General features: G+C 45.9%; 1 long non-coding RNA gene across 1 annotated transcript in view; it reads left to right on the top strand.

Moving 5' to 3' along the window:
* Positions 1-5,082: 5,082 nt before the first annotated feature.
* The window catches only part of LOC125697237 (uncharacterized), a 31,103-nt gene continuing 15,532 nt past the window's right edge, over positions 5,083-20,653 (top strand). Inside the window, exons 1-8 of the long non-coding RNA XR_007378741.1 lie at positions 5,083-5,966; positions 6,170-6,317; positions 8,837-9,013; positions 9,537-9,599; positions 11,631-11,920; positions 12,599-12,680; positions 15,720-15,884; positions 19,819-19,917. This is a non-coding gene — a long non-coding RNA (uncharacterized LOC125697237). The remainder of the gene's footprint in view (positions 5,967-6,169; positions 6,318-8,836; positions 9,014-9,536; positions 9,600-11,630; positions 11,921-12,598; positions 12,681-15,719; positions 15,885-19,818; positions 19,918-20,653) is intronic.

Genomic DNA, 20,653 nt, shown 5'->3' with positions numbered 1-20,653 from the left:
AATCTGAGGTGTCATAATCTGTGCTGGTATAAGTCCTCCTGTGAAATTGTTGGTCTGAAAGGATCCCAGCACTGTCAGGTTCTTCCATGTGCCTTGCAGGCAGGCACCGAGCAAATGAAAGTACAGCTGCTCCCTGAGAAAGGGTTTGTATTTTTTTTTTAAATAGAAAATGCTTTATTGTTACTTAAACACAGATTTCCTTTTATGAGCCATAAATGACATTCAGGTGTAGCATAGTGACTTTAAATCAGATCCTCTGGCAGCCATCAAGATATTGTATTGCAAGAAACGCCTTACAGGCTAACTGGCCCGTTTGTCCTTTGACTAATTCATGGTTTCAGTGCTCCTGACTTTACATACTAGTCTTTGATGAGTTCACTGAGCATAAAAGCTATTTAAAGTTACTAAGAAGCAAGAAATAACTCATCTGTGAGCAATATTTAAGCACGTGTCTGCGGTAGTGCTGCCAAAGCCAGATCTTATTCTGTTTCAGAGAGCTGCTTGATGAGGCGAGTGTGACTAGTGCAAGGTGGTTGAGCAGTGGGGCTCAACACTGTGTGAAATGCAAGCAGGGATGGGTTTGGGGGGGAACTGACTTGTATTCAGTCCCACTATGGAAATCCCAGCGTGCTTCTAGGCTCGTTGCTCCCATATGGTGCGTGGCTGAAGAGCATCTGAGCCGGAGTCTGCTCTGATTTACACCCTGGCTTTACTGTTGGATAATGCTGCTGATTTGAAGGGAGCTCTTTGGGATTTATAGGGCTTTCTATAAGAAGGATCAGAGTTTTTAGCAATAATCCTGTGCAAGTGTGTGTGTGTGTGTGTGTGCCTCTGCAGCACTAATGCAGTGTAATACCCATGTACAGCAATAACACAAAGACGTAATAATGGCAACGAAACAGATAATAGCAACGTGAAATTGCTTTTGCAAAAGTATATCCATTACAGGACCGTAATATGATTGAAAGCAGGCTCATAAAGATCCTGCAATGGATAATCCAGCTGTATCCCCAAAGCAACCTGGCCTTTCAAAGGCTGTAGTCGTGAGGAAAAATTGATCCCCTTCTGTTTTGGTAGTTCTTTGAAAACAGATCCCTTTGTTTTGTTCTTTAGTTGGTTTCAATCTCTGTTTTCCAAGCGTTATGGGAGTGCAAGGTGTTATCTGAAGGCCTCAGTCCTGGAAGTGTTCTGACCTCATAGCACCAAAGAGGTGCCAGCATCCTTGTAATGCTGTGAACCTAGGGAAGCCTCTTGGTACTGTGGATAAACATCTGAGCTTCTGTCCCTGCCTTGATGCCTTTGTTTTTAAGTTCTGCTGCTTCCCAGGGCCTTTTTCCTGAGGGGCAGAGTGTGATCACAGCCAGAAGTTGGGAATAAATGCTCATTTTGAGCCTGCCTCCTCCATGGTAAGCCGTTCTCTTTCCAATTGAGATCATGAGCCCAACAGAAGCTGGTCTGCTGCAGAGTTCCATGCACAAATACGTCTGTCCTTATGGCAGCAGCATAGAGAAACAGCTCACTGGAGGCACATCCTGATCCTCTCCCTCTTACAGCTCAGTCAGAATGCAGCCGAATCATGGCACTAGGCTTCAACCCTTGAGGGCAAGCATCCAAAAGTTTTTGCAAAACAGAGTGCTGGGAAACCACCCAGATCCTGTGCTGATGCCAAGGGGCACAACGCAAATGAGAAGTGTGAAATCTGTGCTGCTCAGTGGGTCCTCATCAGCAGAGGATCCGGGCTGCTGTGTGTCGACCGCCTCTTGACATCGGCTGGTTTCAAGCCAGCTCTGATGATGGATGCTTTTACCTCTCCCCTCTAGGTTAGAGGGGGAAAAAAACCAAACCCAAACCCTATCATGTTTACTATCCATACAGTGCCATTTCCAGACTAAAGAAAAAGAGTTAAATTACATTGTAACAGAACAATACTGACAACAGCAAAGGTCAGGAAACTCTTAAGGAAGGTTACCCTATCGACTGCAACAGTGAAAGGATAGACATCAAATGCTTTGCCATGAAAGGCTGAAAAGAAGTAAATTCAGCATGATATATTGAAGCCCAAGTCCCTTTCATATGTTGCAGAGCCCCTGACATAGCAGGTTTACTGTTCAAGCTGTGATATGTTGCCTTGCCAACATATATTCTGAGTTACCCAGGCAGATTTAATGTTTTTGCAGTGGTGGCTTTTCCCTTTTTTAGAAGGGCACTTTCCTTTTTCTTTTCAAAAATTGTTGCAGAAGATTTCGAACCTACCTAGGAAATGCCCTTAATCAATTTAGTTCCACCGCCGAGTATGAAAACTCAAATCTTTCTTTTTTTCTTTCTCTAAACATTGTTTTCGTCGCTTTGAGTAGGGTGACCAAGTCACAGCTTGACAGAAAAGTGCTTTTTGTTTGTTTTTATTTTTTTACCCATCCAAGTGGCAGCTCTGTTTTGTCCAGAGGGATTGATGTGACTGACAGGTGTTTTGAATTTCTAAACTCTGTGGTCTCAAAATGCATGAAAAGCACATGACAACACACACAAAAATGTAAATCTTTGCAAAACGAGCTCCAACCACACACACACACACACACACACACACACACACACAAATCCAATTTGGTAAAAGGCTGACAGACATTGCATTCATTCCCTCTCCCCTCCTCTTTCTTTTTAATAAGTCAGTGTTTTTAGGCCACCTACAGGCACATTTATGTGTTCTGCAGTGGGGAATCTGGCTTACAGTGAGCCAAAGTGCAAGCATTGTGCATCAGCCTGGATCTCTCCGTGTCTTGGGGTTGCAGCTCCCATTGCAGCAGCTTGTGGGGATCTGTTCCCATTGCTTCCACATTGATCTGGGACTTTGTCCAATGGCCCCACGATGCTTGGATGTTCTTAGTATGTAGCACTTGGGTTGTATGTCCTTGCCTCTCACTGTCCTGGGTAACAATGGGGAGAAAGGGGATTCATTTGCTCCAGATTATCCGCGACAAAGAAATAAACCTCTTCTGGAGGTTACCCTACTCATTTTTGCCTCCCTATCAAAAACATCTGCTGCCTGAACTTTGGGTGGGACTTCTCTAAGCAGCCCATAATTCCTCTGTGGCCTGGCCATAGGCCTTGGTTTTCCATTCAAGATGAAAGGTATGGGAATCCTGTGCCGTGCATAGGGTGCTGAGCCCTGTAAGATGTGGTCCTGAGTTCTTTTCTCTAACCCAGCCAACTTGTTTCAATGGCTGGCTACGATTTCAAGGTTACCCCATTGCTTTGGCGAGGGGCGGAGGTGATGCTTTTATAAAGAGAGTGGTGATGGAAAGAAAATCTCTCTTCTCATTTCCCGTCCTGTCTGGACTGGTGAATGCAGCGTTCTTGGTTGACGGATTCGAACGAGCGAGGGAGGCAGTCAGTTGGAAACACTGATTCTGCAGGCACTCGAGGATTCCCGGCCACTGCTTCCTCTTGGTTCAGCTTGGCTGGTTCATCATGGGCCCAATGTGGTGGTGTAGTGGAAAGCTGGCTGGCGGAGGAGCATCTTTACCTTCTTTGGCAGTGAATTACTACAAAGTTGGAGTGCTGAGGATTCCTTCTTCCGGGAGAGAACGGCCCTCATTGTAAGTCTGGAGAATAAAACAGCAAAAAGAGAGAGGGAGGCTTTTCCCCACACATGCCCCAGCTCTCTTGGCCAAGAGGCAGGCTTGCTCTGCGTGTCTGAGCCACGTTTCATTTTGGCAATACTTGAAGCTTTCTAACCCTTGCCTGACTGTCGTGTCTTTTGGTGGAGGTGAGTGCCAAGCATTGTTTGTACAGTCAAATTATAGGGTGGTGGAAGCTAGGAGATCCCTGGGTAAGGAAGAGAGGGGAGTGTTCAGTAAGAAAAGCATCAGCAGCCCCAATGATAAGCTGCTCTCCCTCTGCCTTCCAGCACCGTGGATCTGCCATCACCTCTTCGCACCAGGTCTCTCAGTCCTGCTTTGGAAAAAGGTGCTTTGGGATGAAAACCTGTATTGAAGGCTGTAAGCTTTCCTACCAGCAAACATTCTGGATGCCTGAGAGGTGACTGCTTGGCTCAGCCCCTGAAAATTGAGATGCAAACCTGAAGTGCATTACACCCCTCCAGGGAGGGGTTTCACACTTGGAAAGCTTTGTGAGGTTTCCAGCATCTGCTGCTTCCAGTCAGGCTGGAATCCAAAAGTGCAAAGGCCCATGAAAGTGATTAATAAAGAACAAAAACCAGACCCTGAGACAGGTTCAGCTCTGTGACTCCTCTGAAACCGTAAGTGCACTCTCTGCTGACTTACAGAAGTCTTGTGCTTTACTGGGGTATTTTTGAAAACCTGCCCTTCAAACAAGGTCCAACCCTGGATGCTGTTTTTATAAGGGTTAAGAGCACCTACAGGTATAAATTGCATGGTGCCCGTCGACACGAGTGGGTTATATACATTCATGTGGCTGCAGAGCCTGGCCCAGGTAATTCAGTGGAAGTGAGTGGAATTTACTTGCATTGGCAGGTGCTTCTGTACATGTACTGCTTTTTGGGACCAGTGGCTTTTTGACTGTGTTTTGTGTTTGATGCTTGGAGGGGTTTGAGGCAGGCAAGGCTGTTTCCTGCTGAAGGCAAGAAGCAATTTGGAGCTGTCTGCAATGTGCATAAGGAAAGGCTGCTCAGGCAAAGGCTCTCCTAGAGTCTATGTAGCTGTTGCTGGTAGTTAAAGCTGCTGGATTTGTCTAGGCCAGGTGATTTACAGGGAAGGGATTTGTCTGCCCTTTACTGCCTCTATAGTTGAGGCACCTGTTTGGATACCAGCACTGTATTTCTTGGGGTGGATGAAGCCCATCTGGGTTTGGTTTGATTGCGCCTTCTATTGTCTCCTGCCCCATAGAAACTCTGGGCTGATTCTTGCCTTGCTCCACGCTGAGTCCCAGGGCCTTATCTCTGCTTTGCACTGGCTGGGGAGGACCCGGGTCCTATCAGTGGTGCCGCAGGCACAGCTCCACCTGGACCAGCAGCCTGAAATCCCAACAGCATCCTGCCTTCCCTCTTCAGAGCATGGCTGCTCTCTGGCTTTTTCCATTTGTTGTTCAGTTGGCGTTTCCCAGGCTTGCTCTGCGGTCTGGTTTGTGCCGATGGGTCGCTGCCCTTGAGCTGGATCAGACAGAGGTCTCAGCCCAGCACTGCTGCAGCTGACCCTTAACCGCAGAGGAAAGCAGCGTGGAAGAACCTACCCCTGTTCTCAGAGAAAGGAGGCTGGATGAGGACAGACTTTACAACCTGTAGCAGTGGTTGCTTTCCCAGAGGACTGAATTCCTGGTCCCCACTGTTTGTTCAGGCTAAGCTTCTTGCCAGGGGTCATTTCTGCGGTCCTTTCACCAACATGCACAAGTGATTATGCTCTGTAAGAGCTGTTTTCAGGCTGTAGTGCTGATGGAACAAGAGCTATGTGTGTTCCCTCCCCATGCACTGATGATCTTGCTGCCTGCAGTGCTCCCAGAAGTGAGGCGAGGTTTGTAGGAAGCAATCTCTCTTGTTAGATTAGCCCTTAGATTTCAGACAAAACAGACAAGCCGTTCTTCAGGCTAACAGCTTGTCTGTTTTTCTTTTTTCCCAGTTTGTATCAGCCCTGGTTTTCCCATCTTTATCTGTGTATTGCATAGAACTAGCTGATAAAAGACATGCGCCGCGCTGTCCAACGCTGAGATGCTGCCTGGGTTTGGCAGCAACCTGTGATCTGGTTGAGTTCAACTGTAACCTGCCTCTCTCTGCAGGCCCCTTGTGTGCAGGTGATCAACGTTGGATGGGCTCTGCCCATCCATCCTCCATCAGCCAGCTGCCTACAAAGGCACGACTGCCTCTTCTCCTGCTACGGAGCATCCCTGGAGGTGCCTTTCTCAGGCAGCCCATGGGAACTGGGGTCAAATACAGCCTCCTTCCCATCCCCATCCCTGGCTGCAACAGCTGGGATTGTTTCTCTGCAAGTCTAATATGGGTAAGTCGTATATCACAGGGGTAAAATTACGGCCTTTTCTCTATTGCCAGACATTTGGAAGCATCTGGTTAGATAGAGAAGTACCCAACGTGGATAAATCATGTTTAAAAAGCTTGTAAACTTTCTACTGTTTGTTGTTTGTTTTTGTTTTTTTTTAAATACATATTTTATTCTATTTTTATTTGTGCTTCCACCTCCTGGAGCATCTCCCAGCTGGCTGTGGAGGAGTGGTTGTCAGGGAAAGCACTGGATGCTCTGCTGGGAAGACAAGAAAGTAGCAGAAGAGCTCTGAATTCAGTTTTATACCTCGTCGACTTGGGACTGCATTTAAAAGCTGGATTTTCAACTAAAGTGGGTTTCCTTTTACTCTTTTGGCAAAAGAAACATTTTTTCATGGGGCTTTTCTCAAAGCATATGTTCTCTTCATTTAAAAACTGGCTTTTTAAGCTCTGCTTTATAACTATGTCATATACCGGTGCTTATGTAGTAATTCCCTGCTCCGTTCTTATGGCAGGATACTCTTTCCAATTGCATACATCTTTGTCAGGCTTTGCCTTTTGGGACTGGAGTTTTCCACCTGAGGTGTTGCCTTGGAGTCAGGTTTTCAAGGGAAATATCAGCTTGGAGTGGCCCAGGCATTTCTAAGAATAAGACAGTGGAAAATCAGACAAATTTGTCTGCCTTAAATCAAGCCTGGCTCTCTCCTTTGGAAAAGGTGTGGGGGAAAAAATGCAGCGTACTTTGGAGCAGCTGCTTTGAAATGAGGTGGTGCTGGAGGAGGGGGCAGGAGAGGAGGTAAGGGTCTGTGCATTGGTGCTGTGGTTTCTGTGTATCTCTCCAAACCTGACCAAAACAATCTGGAGTGCTTGGGGAAGACCTGCTAGAGTTTGTCAGCTGACTGCACCTGTAGGTCATGTTTCACTTTACTAAGATCTCCCTCGTACCCAGGATTACAGAGCAGAGCTGTCCTTTGTGCAGCTCCAAGGGCTTTGGTCTGAGACAGGTAGATGGCTTGCCCTTGGAGGAACTGGATATTCTTTAGGTAGCTTCCAGTGGGATGGAAAGCATCAAAGTGCAGCAGAGAATGGGCCTCTGGGCCATCTTCAGCCTGGGTCTGGGGTTTGGAACTAGATGATTTTTAAAGTTCCTTCCAACCCAACCCATTCTGTGATTCTATAATTTGCAGTCTGGGAAGGGGTGGACAACCTGTCTCTGCCTTGGTGCCCCTTGTTATCACCTCACTGCTAAGCCAGACTGTTCTGCATTTGCAAGCCGGATACTTTGCTCTGCCAGCAACTTGTTTTTTTGGGTTCATTTTGCTTGGCATCGTGGAGGAGGGTTCACAATGTTGTTTATTAGAGACTCCATCCCAAACTGCAGGGATCCTGCACTATGTGTGTGAAATGACCACGAATCAGTCAAGTGCAAGGACAGAGATGGCTGAGCTGGGAGTCAAACTGCATTGCTGGGCATGTGATCTGCTGTGTGTGACCAGGATTGAGTCAGATGTAAACCATGAGCTTGCTCAGCAGTAAGCAGGGCTGAATTAAAGTTTTACATGCACTCAGGAGACTCGATGTGCGCGGCCCTGCTTTGCACTTGTCTCCAGGATGCAGGCGGGTGGCCAGGCACAACCCAGCTGCACTCCCTTCTGTGTCCAGAGGGGATGCTGAGGGAGCAACAGCCATGGGATGTGTCCTCTAGATCCTCTGAGGACTCAGCCACACCACCTTGCAAGTGGAAAGCTGGAATTGCCCACTGCATTTCACAGCTGTGTGCTTGCTTAAATGGGCCAAATCTCCATTCTCCATGGCTCTGTTCTTGTTTCCTACGGAACTGCTGTCCTCCTCTCCAGTGTTGCCCCAGCTCTTCCATCTTCAGTAGCAGCAGCAGTAAGGGAGAAAGACTGCCTGGCGTGCAATGGGCTGGCTCTTCTGCCGAAAGAAAGACAAAGAAAGGCATTTTGTCCTCCAGAGAAACCCTGAAAGTGGAGATAGTCAAAGTTAAAAGAAAAAAAAAAAAATCATGTTTACATGATCTAGAGCCCTGGCCCGTTGTCTGTTGGCTGATGGGCAATTAAACTCTCCAAACACGTTGTCTGCCTGTGTATGATAAGATAGGAGGGTGTGAGCAGAGTGTTATTGATAGCTTCTGGACGCGCTGTGTCCTGGGGATTTGTGCTGGGGAATGGCGCAACGGGAGATCTCCCCTGGAACACCCTTTATGTTCAGTTCACAACTGATTTGCTCCAAACAAACGACCAAGTGCATAATCTGCATGAGAAAAGCTTGCAAAGAGGCAGGGGCTCAGCTGTGAGATCCCATACGATAACGCGTGTGTGCGTATGGTAGCTGGGTGGGCTTGGAAAGGCCTTTCTGGCTAAAGTCCATCTTCCAGGGAGAGCATGAGAGGCAGCTGACTCTACGGGTTTGGTAGCTGAGACATAAAAACTTGCTGGACCTGCAACTCACTGAGCTGTGGTATCTGCAGGGTTTTGCCTCAGAATTCTTCTATCTTGGAGTAGAGAGTGGTTTGGCCATGCCTGCAAAAAGCCTATCTTGCTTCTTGGAAATCTTTAAGTGCAGGGTATTGCTTGGCTGAGTATTTAGCCCAGGCAGATTAGGGAGAGGCAGGAAGAGCTTCTGACTGTGCCATATCTGTAGCATAGGTGTTAAAGATGTATTTGTGAGCCAGTCAGAGAAGAATGCTGAGGAAATCCTGTTTGGGTTAATCTTGTTTAATTTTACAATCAAAAACATATGGCTGGCCATCTGGTGCTTCTTGCAATCAAATATCTCACAATTAACAGTAATTTACTTGCCCTGAGACTTCCAGGATCTTTACATGTGCTTTTTTTTCTCCATCCCTAGTACGTGTGGTCCCCTCCTGGAGCACTGCTGGGTGTAAGCTGAGCCCTGGAGCTGTCTGTAGGAGGCTGTGGTGGAGAGAGGTGCAGGGATCCCAGGAGCATCTGATTTCCTGCTGCACCTTCTGCTCACACCCCCAAGAACTTCTGCCTTTCAGACCCCCCAGGAACCACATGCAGGGTAAGCCAAGTGGACTGCTGCGCATACCTGCACACGTGTTGTTGCGCAGAGAAATGAGGCTGCAGTTAAGGGGAATATACTAATTACACATCTACATTTTCCACCAGGCTAAGGGATTTCTATAGACCTCTAAATGATTATAGGCAAAGCGGGTTTTCTGTGGCAGTTTAAATTACTGAATGTAATTAAACAAGATGCGGATGATCCTCTGCTTTCTGGGGAATTAGAAGTGAAATGGGATGCAGAGTAAGACCCAGCAGGCAAATACACCATTTTCCTGTGCATTCTTTCATCCAATTTAAGGGCACCCAGGATGCACCACAATTGAAGCTGTGAGGTCTGACAGATCAGTAGGATCACAGATTGCCCCAAGTTGGAAAGGACCCATTGAATCCAACTCGTGCCTCCACTAGGACCTGCACAACCAGACAGCATGTTGCTAGCTCATCTTGGTTTAACCTAAGGATAAATTTGGGCCTTTTTAACTCTCTCTAACAGAGATGCTTTCTATTTTTGCTAACAGAATTTGTGGAAAGGAGGTGGAAGTATCCTGCCCTTCAGGAATGATGGGAGCCATCTCTGTGAGGTAATGCTGAATTGTCAGGTGATGCTGTTGAAAATGGTGAAATACCAGTCTGCTGCTTCAGGTTCTTTATTTTCAGAGGTGACACTGGACTCCTCAATAACTTCAGGTCTCTTTTGAATATGTTCTTGCCCGTTCACTGCTGTAGCTTAGTAGTATGAATAGAGAACAGGAATAAATGAATTCCAGATGAGAGATCTGCATACCAGCAGGCAAGGGCTCTCCCGGGCATTCCTATGTGATTGCTAGCTCTGTTTACTATCCTAATATTTTTTTGCTAGCAGATGAGGAAAAAATAATTGAGCTCCTTCACTCCTCCTCCACGAAATCACTGGCTTCATATGCATTCACTGGCATTCATATGCTTTATATCCATATGGTGCTCGTGTAATTGGTGAATGGAGCAAAAAACGATGCGTTCAGGTATGAGGGTAGGTTAGACTGCTGTTACACTCCATTCTCCAGATAGTTTATTGAAATAGAGAGGAGCATTCTGAAGGGCAAGAGCACATTTTAGCAGGGCTCCCAAAGGGGACTTGCCATCGATTCGATATGCACAGCTAACAGGTATAGAGTTTCGTGGTGCTCCAGCAGCTGAGTTATCAGATCTCAAAGGTACAGAGTAGATTTGACATTCACCCAGAGCAGCTCACCGTCCAGTCTAGATAGTGACAGTTAGAAAAACAAAGTGATTAGTGGAGTACCATGGACATGCAGGTCAATAAAATGGTTATTATTACAACAGTGGAAAAATGCTGAGTCTCGTGGTTCAGTACATGTGTTTGTGGACATTTCTAGGCAAATGCTGTTGAGTTTTGCACAGAATGCATTTTGGAATTTCTTCGCTCTGATCCCCCTCCTTTTCCTTTTTTCTCTGTCCTTGCAGAGCCACAGCAATCTCTTTTGTCTCTCAGTGCAAGCTGATTTTTGTTGCTTTTTCCCAGAGTGCAGCCTGTGTCTTTATTCTCTTTTCCAGAAGAAGAAGAATGGGTGACCCAACAATTAGGACCTCATGGATAGCCCAACAGTTAGGACCTGATGGATGACCCAATGATTAGGATCTAGGGCATCTGGCTGGTGAGGAGCTCCCTTGGTAGGAGCTCTCCTCTTTCAGGGGTGTGTGCAGTATGCCACTCTGGATGTGATTACAAGGGCTGGTAGCTTTGGCCAGAACTCTGCTCAAGGTCAGGTTTGCCCACCCTTTGACACTGTTTAGAAGGAACTGTGCCACCGTCCCTGCCAAGCAGAGGGAAGTCAAGAGGCACTGGGGACAAATAAAGGACCACGAATCAGCCATGCCACAAAGTGAACCTTGTTCTTTAGGAGAGCTGGATTTTGCCAGCACAATAGCTAGATTACACAGCCATTTCCTCCAATTACCTTCTCTGTCAAATCTCTGTGTCATCTGGCACTAGGAAAGTTTGGTTTCAAATTCATTGTGAATCAGGGCAGTGACACCAGAGATTTCTAAATTAATATCCTGCCAACAGGAATTGAGCTTGTTTTTTCCAGTTGTGTCAGTTCTGATTCTATTGCTTGTCAGAGAAAACTTTGGCTTGCCATCTGGTTTCAGGGGCACGGGTTAAGGAAATCTTATGTTGCTCAACCCAGCACTGTGTGCTTGTCCCATGTCTTCCTCTCTTCGTTTCTGTTCTCACTGTCAATGTGTAGGTGTGGGATGCCTTCCAAGGAGCTATTGGTAGTTTACCTGCAGCCAAGGGGCAGATTTGCCCTGGCAGCTTGCTGAAATCTTCATGAAGCTCATCCTTCCCTCCTCCCCGCCTGAATGACACTTTGGTTGAGGAGATGTTGTGCACTATGGTCCCACGTTAAAGCAGCTCCTTGCCTTGCCTAGCAAAGCAGTTCTGAGTTAACCAAAGGGGTTGTTATGGCCTGTGAGTAGCAGTGGTGCCTGCCTCCTCTTCCTGCTCACAGTTATGTGGCAATACAAGAAGAATGGTTAAGACCAACAAGGGGGCTTTCAGTGGGGTATCGAGGCTGTAGGGGCTGATGTGGTATTATTGCTTTCATTAGGTGTCCAGAAGATATGAAAGTGATGCTGCACGTCCTGGAGCTGGCCTGGTGGAGCTGAAAGCGGATGGATGGATGGACCCAGCCCTCTGATCCGTGGCAGTGAGGCTGTGCATTGTACACGGAACCACTCACGTGATTCCTGTCGAGCCAAAATATTCTTTCAGAAAGAGCATTGACCAGATGCCTTATTATTGCTGCTCACAATGCTGTCCTCAGAGTACAACAATCCATCACGGAGCTCGGCGCAGCCCTACAGAAAAGTCCCTGACACATTTTTACAGAAGGGCCAGGTTCTCACCACTTGTGTGCATTTGTATCCCTTGACAAATAGCTGTTTGACTTCAGTTTTGTTCCAAGTCAGCGGTGTCAAGCACAGGGCTCCTATTCAAGTGCCCACCAATGGTGATGCACAACTCCCTGCTTCCTCTTCTTTTCTTGCTTTGTTTCCCTGTGACAGTCACTTTTTTTTTTCTTCCCTTCTCCTCACATATCTCATAGGTTTGCTTTAAAGATAGTTTTAAAGGATATATTCGCAGCAAAAATGTCCTCTTGATAAGAACTGTAAAAATGGCTCAGGACTAGATATGATGGGGAATTGCCATTTGCATAGGTTGCTGATATGACACTTGATTATTTTCTGGTAATTTTTCCAAGTTGATTAGCACACTAGCTAGCAAAGCCCTGGGTGTGTTGAGAAATACTTTGGTTTGGCTTGTGCTCAATGCATGGCTCCTCTTGAAACTGAGAGGTGTGTTCCTAAGCGCTCTGAGCACCTCGGGTGTGTGGTAGAATTATTACCAGGTTATGAGCCGTGCTGTGTGTCCTTCTGTATCAGCCTTTTAGGCAAGATGTTGGCTTTAAATTGCTTTCTGAGTTAAATGTATCCTCAAGATTGCCTGTAAGGAGCAGACTGCAGCTGTGTCATGTGCTGTGTGAACTTACAGAATAACTATGTCCCTCTGTTTCAGGTGTATTGAGAGCGTGGTGACTGAAGGATGTACAGAAAGCCAAGCTGGGAGTGGAAGCACAGCCACAAATGCATGTGCGCAGGTAAGGGGTGTCTGAACATCACCTCCTTCAGAGGAATCCAATTCATTATTGGAGTGTACCACTCTTGAAGTTGTCTCAGTGGAGCTCCCAGAGTAGGGATGAAGTCCACGCACAGCAGTGTATGCAGTCCTGGCTGTGTAATGCCAATGTGACTTCTGCTGGTTGTTAAATGTTTTGTTTTATAAACGGGGAGTCTTTTGTGTTCTCCAGACTATGACTTTCTGTCATACTTTTCCCTCTGACTTCAGCCAGTAATTTGTGTTGCTCACAGAGCATTTTCCATCACATGAGCCTGAAATGGAAGAGGATTTATGGAATGGAGAGCATGAGGCACCAATTCAGCAAATACCAGAGTGTGTATGTAAGTGTTTGCAGGTCTAAATATGCAAGTGGTCTTGATCTTCTTAAGCTGCTCTATACTGCTGACTCCAAAGGCTGATGTGAGAACCTGCACACAGTTTGCACATCAAGATTTTTATAAGTTCTGTGTAAGGAGAGCTTCCTCACTGTGTTGATTGAGCATCGTCTTGCACTCACTACTTCTCAGCCTGTTCAATAGATTTACTGCTACTGAGCACCCTCAGCAGATGCTGAATGTCACATTGTTGGTGCAGTGGCCTCATTACTTTCTTAAGATCTTAAGCTTCCATTCTTTAAATTTTGGCAAGTACAGGATGGTGTATCTGACCTATTATTCCTTTCTTCTTCTGACCTGTTGATGCCTCCCAGCCATGGTTCATCATTATGGAGGCTGTTGGTGGCCCTGCCTGTGCTCTGGTGCTTCCTCTGGAGTTCAGCTTGGAAGTAATCTCACATCAGGTTGCAAACTTTTTTTCAGGGCCCGGTAAAGCCTGAGGGGTCTTGTGGCTGATAATGTGTGCCTTAACCGGTAATTGTAAAGTTGGGCCCTGTAATTAATTTCTCTATAAAACTCTCAACCTCAAGGTGAACTTTCCTCCATCTATTAATAATTAGCATGGGGGAAGAATACCCTTGTCTAGAGGCAGAAGACAAAAATGAGTGGGGAAGAAAGGCAATTACCTCCTTTGTGTGAATGATAGATGTTGTTCGCTTCGTGTCTGGGGTGGTGAAAAGCCACATGAAACAAAACTTTGGCTGAGAGCAGCCCGTGGTTTTAGCCTTTAAAAGAATTGGAGTAAATAGCCCTGGGACAGGCACCACAGCCCCCACCCAGCAGATTCCTCTCATTCCAACATAAGCTCAGAGATACCTGTGTGATTCTTCATAGAAGTCTGTTTAACCCATTTGTGCTTTGGGGGTCGTTGAGATGTCCTTTCCCAAACACCAGGCTCAGAAGCACGGGCAACTGCTTGGATGCTCATGTTAGCCTCTCTGAGCTGCAGCTTTGGAAAAAGCACCAAATATCACAAGAACAGTTAGGACTTCATTGTTTGCATGAATTAAAAGCAAAACTCCTGCAATGGAGGGCACTGTCAAAGAACAGACCTTCACATGGCATTGATTATGCACTCCGGTGAGCTGGAGTTCCCTGCTGAAGGACAACGTGATGCATCCCTGTGTAAACCTGTGGGCAGCAGGGCTTGTTCTGCCAGATTCAAAGGGATGAGATTAACATCTGACAAAGGCAGACAGCGTCTGACAAACCTTAATACTGAAGATTTAAAGTCTGCTGAGCTGCTGCACGCGGTAATACAGCAGTTAGTAAAGATAGCTGCCTGAAGATGGCTTTGCAAGGGGAGAAATGTGGGTTAAAGAAAAGTTAAGGAAGATGGTTGAAGCATTTGTTGATTGGTCTGGACTCACTAAAAAAAATAATCAAAAAGCAATTTCAGCTGACCCTACTGAAGGCTTTTGGGGAACTCTTGGGAGGAAAGATGAAAATGCTTTTGATCCCTTAACTTTCATTTGCCCTGAACTTTTTTTGACACTATCCCACTTTATTATCTTTTTTTCCCCAATAAAAACTGAAGCAAACTCAGAAGCTGCTTCAATCTGAAATAAAAATACCTTTCAAAACGTTGGAATAAGTTTACCTTTATCAGAACTTTCCTTTATTCCCTTTGTCTTCCTTCTGCTTGCCTCTGAGCAAGCATCGTGCTTATGAAAGGAAAAAGGCGATGCCCGTTGCTTGCACTCAGTTGCTAACGTGCTCCACTTCACCCCTTGTACAATCTTTGCTTTTTTGCTGTTTTGGCTTGATGAACTCTCCTCTTTGTGGAGTGTCTGTGCGCTGTGATTGAGGTGCAGTAGCTGTATTTTTCCTCTCTCTCAGATTTTGTCCTCATAAAGTAGCCTGTAGTGCTTAGTTGTGACTGTAATCTATCACTGAGCTCAGTGTGGAGTGACAGCCTAGAAAGCCGTAGGTAGAAATGCCATTCTGCAATGAACACAAGTCTAATTCTCAACCTTCCAGTCTGGGCTGATTGTTGAATCTGGTTGCAGCAATTAGGGATGTGCCCTGATTGCATTTCCAAGCCTCTGATACTTGCATATCCCACAGTTAATGGGTGTGAGATGTGTTGTAATGCCATCAACCACTTTGCTGGAGACGTTTAAGTATAACTGCATTAAGTCATGATTTATTCTCACCGCTGAGCCCTGAATTTTCTTCCAGGGGATCCCAGCGTGCTTGTGTGTCTCAGCTGTGTAGGTTATAGGGATGCTGAGAGATAACAGAGCTGTCATGTGCAGTTGTGATTTGTGGGGTTGCTTTGAGGCAGGCAGCTTCACGATGGGCGTGAGTTTTGTATTTGCCTTGTTTTGTCCGTTGCAAAATTCTTTGGCGTAACGCCTTTCACCTTGTCTCCAAACGAATGTTTTTCCTCTGCGTCCCACTGGGTGACTCAGGTCAAAGGCATCTTATTTAGTGCAGTATGTTCCTTGCTTTTTGCTTCTGCCAGATGTGTGCGAGCTCTAGGAGGAAAACAGGAATGGAGGCAAGTGTTACGTGTGGCTTTATTACTTGTAGCAGTAGGCATTTTCTTGCTGACTCCCATACAGTGAATTTAAACCCTCTGAAAAGAATGTTTTGTTTCTTCTTTTTTCCCCACATTTCAGAGACCTGTCTGTAATTCGTAGCTCTCCAGGGTCTGCAGGTCAGAGGCTGAAAAGTGCTGCATCAAAGGGGCTGAGTGTTGGAGATGTGGCTGAGATGGAAATGAAGGTCTAAAGTCCCAAACTGGAAACCACCCAGGCCTCCTTGCTCAACTCCCTCCTGATGCTGTGAGTACCTGTTTTCAACCTGCTTGATCCCGGAGTCTTTAGGGTAGCTTACAGTTCTGTCTCTGGAGTTTGTTTAAAGACTGAGGCTGATCAGGATGGAGAAACCAAGCGTGTTCATGTGTCTGTTCAACTCGTCAGCTTTCCCTGTATAAACTCATGGGTTGAGACCTTTTTGTAAAGGCCAGCTGTGGTTCTATCCTTTAGCCGTGGAGCTGCAGGATACCTTTACTTTCCCCCTGTAAGATCTTGTGTTGAAACCCCTGGTATGAGTGTTGCTTGCAGTACTCCCTGCTCATCATCCTGGTGATCTTCCCTCTCCCTGGGCTTTAGAAAGGTGCTTTCTTGGCTTGGGCATTCCCTTGGGAGAGTCTAACCCATCCTATTCTCCCTACAAGGACTGTTCCAAATTCAAGGCACAGATTTCCAGCTTGGGCTCTCAACAACCATAGCAAACCAAACTATTAAATACTTCTGAAATTTTTTGGCTGTTTTGAAAACTCTCAGATATTCTGATGACGAGCCCAGAAATGCTTGGATTTTTAGCTGCTGATGATCATGGAGATATGCCAGCTTTGGGAACAGCCTGCACTGCCAGCACAACATGGGGAAAAATGTCTGGCTGAACAGTCAAGTGCCTTCACGTAGATGTTGCTGAATACTCTGTTCTGGCCTGCTCAAAATGGTGATGTTTATCATGTAGCTCTTAATTATTGTTGATCCAGCACTTGAAATCCTGGCCCATATACAAGTCAAGCTGGCTTTATCCAATTTACTCTTTTCTACGTGCCAGGGAGAAGGAATGCGCCTCTGGTGTGTTGAGAACATGGATTTCTGATGATACCTTGCTAAAATGCTTTTGACTGGAGCTCTGGCCTCTTGCTTCCTGGGAAACTTACTTCACTTTGCACTGACTTGCACTGAAAAATATGTGATGGCAGTTGGAAGAATTTGTACCGTGCTTTCCGTCCTGCTAACAAGCCAGATGCTTTTCCCCTGGGCAGACTTTTCTTTTTCCCCAAACTCTTCAAGCTCAGACTTTTAAATGAATTCCTCCTTGTAGAATTTCTTCCATTTTGTGCTGCATAAAGAACTGGCCATGGGGTGAGGACTTGCAATCCACAGATGGCCTGGTGTCCTGGCATCCAGAGTGTGAGTTAAGCTGGAATTGCACAGGGGGAATTTCTGTGTATTTCAGAGAATAGGATCTGCCCTAGCAGTGTATGTTGTTAAGGCACATCTGCTTTTGTCTAAACTGAAGTCTGTTCACCACACCCCTTCCTAATGGAATCATGATATTAATTGGAGCTGACAGGGAATTTCCCAACTTGGATATGCAGTGATTGATACAGGCTGAAATTTCCTGCTGAAAATATGCTGTAATACTGGAGGACTGTTGCAAAATCACGTCAGAAAAAAATAAAATACAGAACTACAAGTCTAACCTTCTTTGGCCACGTGGAAACTTGGCATCTCTTCTTATGGGGACACCCAAGGCTCCCTTACTGCAAGGTGAGAAAAGAGGGCTGCTGGTGGGTGACAACTAGAGCTGACTGCTGTCTGTGGGCACCTGGCTTTAACTTATGGTTGGAGCAAAGTGGGCGAATGCTCTGCTAAGCAATGTGCCTGAGGTCACATCAGTGCACCCACCATCAGAAACATGGAAGCAGAGGAGGATGGAGCTGAAATCAAATAGCAAGGTCATTACAAGAAAATGGACTGAAACCACATCCATTTCTGTCTGCTGTCTGTGAGTAGCTGGATGGCTGCTGGGAATGGCAGGCATCTCTAGGTGTTTTCTAGGTGACAAAGCTCTGACAGAAGTTAGACATGGATGTTAAATGACCTGTGTGAGCAGCAAGGCCTTATTTGTATGCTGCAACACCTCTGCAGCACCAGGCATGTTCATTTGCTAACATGGTATCATGTTGGTACCAGTAGGTGCTGTAAATTGTGTATTACATGGTCACTCTAGCTCTTGCCTGCTGCTTACCCATAAGAAGAGCTTTAGGAATTGCATGTATTTTGGTTATAACTGTGTTGCTGTAGTTTTCTGATATTCATAACCTGTGAGACTGACCTTTTTGCAGTTCTTTGGCCTTGACACGTGAATAGTGATGAAATCTTGGCAGCTCCTTGCTTTTCTTAGCTTTTGGAAGCCGTAAAATTACAGAGCATCGCAGGCATCTCTGAAAAGTGCATATCTTAGTTTATTCCAGCCTTGAGAATATTCTTAGACTATTTTGATAATCGGCCCTTCAATGGACGTGAATCCTGGGTGCTCCCCACCAGTTCTATACCTTGGCTTGACGAAGGATGCTTGTACAATGCTCAGCCGTGTCAAACCTTGAGTCCGATATTCCTTATCTTGCTGCAGGTAGTGATAATGATGACTTTGCAGGCCTTGTGGTTCTAAAGTTTCTCATGTGAAAATGAGTCACTGAAGTCTGGAAACAGTCTCCGTAATGGTTCTGGTTAGAAGCTCAAAGTGAATAATGATCTCGAGGAGATCATTGCCTTAATGGTGCTTTTTCTATGTGCTTTTCCCCTGTTTCTCCACAAGTCCTTCTCTCCACCTGTGTGTTTCTGGTTGATCTTTGGCTTTTCTTTTTTTGGGCAGTCATAGTGTGGCTGTGTGCAGCTCCATTAAATTATCAAGTTGCATTTATTACTGCAGAGCAATCTTTCTCCTGTATTGTTTCCCATCTTCTTCCTACTGAGGCTCACTCTCCCTGCCAACATACAATGGGTTTCTGCTCAAAATCCATTGGGGGACAAGATGTAAAACCTCAGCATCTATGAATGTGGCAGACTGGTTGGCTGCTGTTTGCTTTAACTCCCAGTCCAATTCACCTGAGGTCAATACCAGAAGTTACTGAGGAATTCTGAAGAAATAATGAAGGGTATGGAAGGAATGCAATGAGACATACCAGAGACAGAAGTTCTACTTGGGAATCCTAGGAAGGGCCTCTCTATCTCCTAGCATGGCTGTGCCTGAATGGTGAAAAGGTCTGGCTATAGCTTCCCTTGTGGCCACCTACAAAAGCAGTGCCCTGCATTTAAGTACCTTCTACTTACTAAAATCAGGTGATACATAACCCTTGCCATTAAAAAAAAAGCAACAAACTCTGCCCTTCTGAAGACCTACTCAGCAAATTGGTCGCTTCTTCTCTTTAAATGCAATTAATTATTTACAATGCTCACTAGTTATTTATGTGTGTACCAGATTTGTGTGGGCTTGACGCTGACTGGCTGCATGTGTGTTTACAATAGCCCTTGTGTTATCCCAGACAGCAGCCTAAAAACACTTCCAAATTATTCCACATCAGAAGCAAAGAGGGTTTGGATAGGCTCCTAGGGGAAAGTCTTGAAGTGCTGCCCAAACCTCAGTCCCAGTGCTGTAAGTCAGGCACGTGGCTGATACTTTATCCACCCAACTTGGACTTTTGCAAGCTGTGGAGGGAATGGGAACTTGGGAGCAATTTTAATCAGTGATTTCTCAGAGATGGACTTCTTCCTTTCTTTTGTCATTTCTCCTTTTCTTGACACGCCTGTGTGCACTCTGCCCGTGTTTTCTGGGAATTGATGGAAAATATAGCAAGGCTGTGCTAGAACAAAACCCCACTGTGGATGAAGAGCGACCTGTTTCCAATTTATGCCTTTTTATGCTGATTTTATGCTTCACTTGGATGCCTGTAGGTGGAAGTGCACTGGGGACTTCAAACTCAATGTTGTCGTTAGGGCTTGGGCTTTGTTACTGAATGTGGGCTGGGTAAGTCTAAACTGAAACGATGCTGTCATCAGCAGCTGGTAATGCTCCAGCAAATGCTCCAGGCTTCGTCCTCATAAGTGTCACGGTGGTGGTGATCAAAGCTGCAACTTCTGTGAATGGGAAATGAATTTCTGCCTAACTGCTGGGTCCTCATCTCTTGCACAGCTGTGTCTCCTGCTGCCCTGAGACTGAGCGTGGCTGGGTGTTCCGCTTCTGAACTTCCATGCTGATGCCCTAGGATGTGGAGGAACAGCTGCCATTTGGGTGAGCCAGCCCCTGAAAGCTTTGCATCCTTGCAGTAGGACAGGCCGTAAGGTAGGGCTGCCTTGTTATTTGGGGCCTGAAACTGTAATTCCCAAAGTGCAGTGCATGGACTGGCAGTAGTTGGGCAAGATTTTGTATGCACCTCTATGCTTCTCTGCCACGTAGGTATTTCACTGCAAACAAGATCTTCATTACATAGCACTCACCCTGAACTCACAAACAAGTCAAAGTCTGCAGTGATTGTCCACAGGAGCATAAGTCAGCAGTTCTGTAGGTGTCTCCAGGCTGCTATAGGTCAGCAGTGGCCAAGAGTGTTGGAAAAGGATTTTTGTGTCTTGCTGGCCAGCAGTGAGATTTCAGTTCTAGAAGTATCTGAGCTCTCTGTGTTTTAGCTGGACTAAAGATGATGTTGTTTTCCAGAGATGTTGGCATCATTGTGGCTTAGGGCTCAGTGCCTGACCCAAGTCTGATCTTGCGTGTTGAGTTACTCAACTAATGGCACACTGTGCTGTTGGAGTGAAGATCACTCTTAAAAAATGTTATTTAGAACCAGTACACGCATCGATTTAGGAATGCAAAATGATTTTATTACTATCTCATCTCAAAACCTTTCCCTTGACCGTCTGTTATTCTGAATTGCAAAATGTATTACAGAACCACATCTGTCATACTTTATAATGTGAGATAAGACATGCTGTGGTTGCGTGCTTGCTCGTTCTCTCTCCCTTTCCCCCCG

The sequence above is a fragment of the Lagopus muta genome, chromosome 8 (genome assembly GCF_023343835.1).
Source record: "Lagopus muta isolate bLagMut1 chromosome 8, bLagMut1 primary, whole genome shotgun sequence".
In the NCBI taxonomy this organism is placed as follows: Eukaryota; Metazoa; Chordata; class Aves; order Galliformes; family Phasianidae; genus Lagopus; species Lagopus muta.
This window is presented reverse-complemented; position numbering and strand designations above follow the sequence as displayed.